This window comes from Aplysia californica, unplaced genomic scaffold (genome assembly GCF_000002075.1).
Source record: "Aplysia californica isolate F4 #8 unplaced genomic scaffold, AplCal3.0 scaffold00247, whole genome shotgun sequence".
Classification (NCBI taxonomy): Eukaryota; Metazoa; Mollusca; class Gastropoda; order Aplysiida; family Aplysiidae; genus Aplysia; species Aplysia californica.
The window spans coordinates 277310-283908 of NW_004797517.1; positions in this window are offsets into that span (position 1 = coordinate 277310).

A 6599-nucleotide genomic window follows, 5' to 3' on the forward strand; every position below is an offset into this window, starting at 1 on the left:
GACGAGGTGTCGCACACGGATCCCAACCCTCTGGGATCCGGATGCGACACCGACTTTGGTGCTTCTTCCTTTTCTCCTTCCTCCTTTCTTTCTTCTTCTATATTTTCTCCCACCGCTAACCTCAGGTGCAGCAAAAAAGAGAGGTCACCCATCCCACAGAGTGGGCGCCTTGTTGACTGTGAGGTGCGACCCGTGTGGGGGGAACACTGAAACAGGGTACTTGGCGGTTGGCGAGAGATTAGTCTACGGACTCGCTAACACACCTCTTTCGCCCAGGTTTTCCTCTTACACGGGAGGGTGGCACGGCCCATGCCACTCGATCGGTTGGGAGTTGAAACTACTTCAAGCCCTGGGTCAATCTTGACAGGAGGGTCTTGTGCGCTCTCGTGGAGAGTATAGCTCCGGAGTATCCCTGGCACAGCTCTGGTCATTCGAGCAATGTGTCCCCTTGTTGGGCTCGATCATGGTGGGGAACCAAAAAAAACACTCTCGGTCTTTTTTCTGGGGTGTTGTTACAGTGTATCCCTTTCTGCCCGGGTTGGCCTTGGCAGGTAGCGCCGGAGCCAGCCTCTATAAATGTTAATGATCTAAATTGTGTCGCTGGGGGCATAAAAACACTTTCCATTCAGATTTTTTAAAAGGAAAACAACACCTGTGAAAACTTTTGTCCACTGCAGCATCATATCGGTTCTTACACTTAAACACAACACAGGTGGAATACATTTTTACATTGACTTGCCTAATATCGGAATAAAACCTTTTTTCTTATATCTATATTATACATTTTAATTAAAGTATATTGCTTTCCATTGTGTGTGTAAATTACATGCTATGCGCAGCAGACCTTTATTTTGACGGGACAAAATCTAGAGTGTAGGTTTCTACATGTATCATGTTATCATACAACACACCTTAGCGTATTGAGTTCAATCAGTCAGTCAGACTTGTTTTATGTTTTTAAGCCCATTCATCTCCTAATTACTATAAGGCTACTTTACTGTTGTCTAAATGTAGATATTGAGAGGCACCATTAAAATATCTAATCAATACCCAACAACTATAACGATGAATATCTTCTATGTTAAAGAAACCCCAAACCATATTCAGATGAGGGTAGGGGGTAGGGTGGGTAGATAAGAGTTTGAGTCTTGTTTGATAGAACTATACTCGGTTTAGATCTAAGTCTATTGTTGTAATCTTCACCTAAGATCCCACAATTTATCATTCCGGTTCACTTAAGATTCTGCTGTTAAAAAATAAACCAAACAAAGCAACAACAAATGTGACTACACTAGTCATCCCTAAGATAAATTATCCCCCTCTGGAGTGTGAAGGGACTAAAAACGCTGCTTTCCCTATCGTACTTTACTGAACAAAAAAACCCACCCTTCAAAGGTCATCCATGCTCATGCATGGGATCACATCTCCGCTCTAAATCTCGAAGAGAGGTACAAGTTTGCTCCAGACGCAAGGATTTTACGACAAAGGGATCACGCCCAGGCGTGAACTCCTCATCGACGTCTTTGATTTTTCCGAACATGGAACTCGCAATAAGAGCCTACCGCCTGAACTTACAGCCAAGGCATGATTCGTTAGGTAGAGCCAACAAAGTCTCATTCGAAAAGTCCAAAGGTGCTGTTATCTCTCTTTTTTTATTTTTGAAATTATTGTGCTCTCCACTTTGAGAAAAACAGGAAACAAAATTATTGTAATCAATAATAGGCCTACTATTATTTATAGACCAAGACATAATACTGTCAGCAATCAGATAAAGCTGGCATCGACCCTCTTTTGTGTTCGCTGTTCCTTACACATAAAGTATAAAGCTAGTTATGGCACACGCCTAGAATCATGCAGTCATATCTTAAATTCAGTTTAAAAAATACATTTTCACCATTTCTTATTATAAGTAAATCTTTTAGCGTCTTGAAAGATCATCTTTATAATTTGGTACATTTGATAATTTTATGGCCGATCTTTTTAATTTTTAAACTAGCTATATTATAACATAAAACTCCTACATGAGTGAACAGTCCCTAGGCTTTCTCAGGTGCCTAGAACAGTCCGTATCACACACAGAATTTAATATTTTTTTTCTCCCTGTCATTCTATCCGTCATCCCGTCAGTTGATCACAATCTCTCTCTCTCTCTCTCTCTCTCTCTCTCTCTCTCTCTCTCTCTCTCTCTCCATTAGTTCTAAGCTCTTTGCCTAGGTGTGCATTGATGATGTAAAAAAGTGGATGATTGATAATATTATTAAGCCCCAGCTTATAAAACTGAAAATAAAACTGAAATTCTTTTATGTAACCCAAAGAAAAGCCATATCCCAATATACATTGATCATATTTGTACTGACAATGAAAAACTGTATTTTACTGATAAAGCAAAAAATCTGGCAGTGTATTTTGATTCAAAATTGTCAATGGAACTTCATGTCCATTACATGTATTTATGTACCATTTTATTTTGTGAATTGCGTAGAATTGGTCATATGTCTATGTTTTTGAATGAACACTCGTTGAAAACGCTCGAGTCATCTTTCTTGTTTTCACGCATCGATTATATTGCAATGCTTTATTAGCTAACTTACCAAATACCACTCTTCACGAGTTACAACGTTTTCAAAATCATGCTGCTAGGCTTGTACTAAAGAAATAAAAGAGGGATCACATTACCCCCATGTTAAGAACGTTGCATTGGCTTCCCGTGTCAGCTAGAATGTCATATATATATATATATACAATTTCAGTATGTCCTAATTGTGTCAATAACAAAGCTCCCTCATATCTTAGTGATCTCATCCAGATTTATGTTCCATCTAGATCACTAAGATCAGGCGATATGTCTTTTAAGAGTTCCTAAAAAAAGGGGGTAAAAAAATCAGCTGAAATATCGTTTGCCCACCTTGCTCCATCAGTTTGGAACTCTCTTCCCCAACCTTTGAGATATACAACATCTGTGTCTAATTTTTTTTTTTTATCTTTAAAGGCACATTTAATGGCATCTTTTTTATGTCAGTAGATTCATGTTCAGTACAATGTTATGTAAATGACTATACTATGTATCCATTATGTATTTTGCGAATTGCATTGTGTATATTATTTTATGTATGTGAATGTGTTCATTTCGTAAAGATGTGTAAGCGTGCGCGTGTGATAAGCAAGTAGATGTGTGTGTGTGTGTGTGTGTGTGTGTGTGTTTGGCGTGCATGTGTGTGTGTGCACACGTGTGTGTGCACACGTGTGCGTGTATGTGTGTGCGTGCGTGTGTGTGTGTGTGTGTGTGTGTGTGTGTATGTGTGTGTTAGTGTGTGTGTGTGTGTGTGTGTGTGTGTGTGTGTGTGTGTGTGTGTGTGTGTCGCGTGAGTGAATATTGTTCGTACATGCTTTTATGTAAAGCGCCTTGAGCTGGGTTTACACGGGAGTGGGCGCTATAGAAATGATCTTCGTTATTATTATTATTATAGTTTGAAAAGAAAAACAAAAAGCTTTGATGCCACACTTTAGGGGGAGGGATTACAATTTGACTGATTAGTAATAGTTGGTATCGCCGTACAGTCGCAAAGGGGCCTTACAATACAATTAAAGGATCACACCCACGTGTGAACTTTTCAACGCCTTTGATTTCTCCGAACATCGAACTACAGCAAGGCGTGATTCGGTAGGCAGGGCCAACAAGGCCGCATCTGATGGGATCTCATCGAACTGTGACTTCTTCAAGATGCTTTTGTTTCTCTGACCATCTGTCAGGTGTGCATCCAAATTTGCGGGACAGATTTTGCGCCTGTACTCTATGACTGTCCGATCGCCTTTAGTGTAATGTTGAGCCAGCCTTTCATTCTTCGAATTTTAATTGGTGCGTTTACAAAACAAAGATGAGTTACGACCTGAATATGAGCGGGCGGTGCTTTCGGTCAGAGATTAAGGAAAACAATAAATAAATACTTGACAGGTAAAGGGGAGGAGCAGTGGGTGAGATATATAACGCTTTAAAAATTATTGTTATTATTATTGGAGCAGTGGGTGAGATAACAGTTTAAAAATTATTATTATTATTATTATTATTATTATTATTATTATTATTATTATTATTATTATTATTATTATTATTATTATTATTATTATAGGCTAAGGAACCCAACGACACAAGCCAACAATTAAGACTATAGTATTTGCACCTCAATACAGTTTGTACATTTTTATCCCATTTTAAAAGACAAAGGATTATTGTTACCTTTTTCAATAGTTAAAATAAATTGGGGGGTTGCACTTCGCGTTAAAAAAAAAAGAAAACAAAATTACTTGGCTCAATTAATGATTATTCATTTACAAAGGCAGCATTGTTAGCAATCAGTTAAATTATAGCTGATTTTGACTATCTTTTGCTCTATAATTATAACCCTTTAGGTTCACCATAACACTCGAAAGCTAGTAATGACACTCCCCTTGAATCATGCAATCATTGTGTCAAATTCAATACTTTGTGGTATGTTTTAATAACTTATCCTTTCAGCAGGATCTCATAGTAAGATTTTCACTCCTGTCTGTACTATAATCCTCTGTTACTCGGCAAGCCAACTGTTTTTATTTGTTAGTTTGTTATTTCTTTTTTTTTCTCTACCCCTAACATTCAACCCACCGCCTTCTTGATTTGTTAACTACCTGTACTGGTAGGCTAAAATAATCAGAGCTGTTAAAGTACTTTTAAAAAGGTACTTAAGTACACATTTAAAGTAAAATCTAAAATATGTACTGTACTAAAATACAGTAAAAGTACTTTCCTGTAAAATGTGCTTGAGCACAAGTACTTTAGAAAAACGCAGTGGCTACGTTCACGGCGCCGTGAACGTAGCCACTGCGTTAAAAAAGTAATTATGAGTACATTTGAGTACTTTCTGCAGCCTAATATGCTAAAACACTTCAGCGCTTATGCAAAACATCATATTGAATAACATATCTAGTATATTTGACAAATTAAGCCATTTATTACTAATAATGTAAACAGTATACAAAGTATTTGAATATATACGCACTGAACGTAATGGTCCGTGAAATTGAAAAAAACAAACCCCAAACAAACAGACGCAACTAGTGAGTAAGTGATATTATGAATAGAACTTGTTTGAGCAAGACAATATGATCAAATGTAAGTCATCCCAAGAGGTCGGAAAGTAGGAAAAGTATCCAAATTGGAAAATGTAGAGACAAAGTTGCTCTTAAGAAAATATATAATTGATGAACGCTTCCGATTGATGAAAATGGCCAGCAAAAAATTTTTTTAAAATGGAAACGTGCATTGAATTTTTCATAATATTAAACTAATCCTCAAGGAATCAAGGTAGCCTTAAGCACAAACCACACAAAAAAAGTTTAAAACAAATTTAGGTAGCCTAAAAAATTGTTAGATTGATGTACATTTAGAACTCAGTTTCAGTTTCAATTGATTATAATAGTGGTAAGACAGATTTTTGTCACACTGTGTAGTCCACGGCGCCCACAGCAAACCAAAATAGGCCTACATGTAATTTCCTGGTCTAGTAAGTGTAGTGTAACCAAAAATTCTCTACTACAGTAGTCTCCGCCTAAAATCCCAGTGCTCGGGAGCAAGGGAAATACGGGATCTTAGCCGACGAAGCCAAGGAAGAATCTACAGTGACCCATGAACTGACGTGTACCCTGGGTGGATTTATGACATAGGGCAAGCAAAGAGTGGTCAACCTTGAAGACCAATCACAGTAGCATGGTGGCATGAGGCATGCCTTAATATTATACCGTACACTCATTAGCATTCGTCTCGAGATCTTAATCTACGTTTATCCAGTTGCCCCTCCCCTTTACCTGTCCAAAAATTGAAGCCTTCCATCTCTGATTGAGTCCCCCAGCCTTTGTCGTTACGTACCATTACGCTGTGACCACACCAATTAAAATTCAGGCTGTCTCGCAAATTGGGGAATCGAGAAAAACTGCCTTAAACTTCAATGGTCAGGGAAGAGTTCGCAGTTCGATGTGATCCTGCCAGGAGCGAACTTGTAGGCGCCCTACCCACCCAGCGAGTGATTAACTTCAGGTGGCTAGCTCAGATGCGAGTGCGATGTTTGGGGAAAAGAAACGCATCGGTCAGTTCACACCTCGGTGTGATCCCGTCTGGGGATCATTGTACCGTTTCACGGAGTTTTACAACGCTTGTGATCACATTCACAAGAGTGGCTGATCTTTGACGCGACGGGCAGTTCTTTGATCTCAACTTTTTAACTCTTGGTTGATCGGCTGTGCCCGCCCGGGTGTTTGTTCCCGTAAATTATGATCAGAAATGCCGGCACTTACTCTTTCATTAAGCTTCAAAACTACTCAAAATGTACTTTTAAAATACTCAAAAGTACTTTTATAAAAAGTATTGGAGTACAGTAAAAGTGCTGGTTCTTAAAATGTACCGGAGTACAGTGAAAGTACCGAAAATTGTAACGCAAGTACAAGTATAATGTACTTGTACTCTGTTACAACCAGCTCTGATAATAATACACTGTGTATCGTGACTTGTCAACATGGGTATCAAAACATGAACAGTTCATAGAAGTCTTTATCAGACAGCCCCCCCCCCT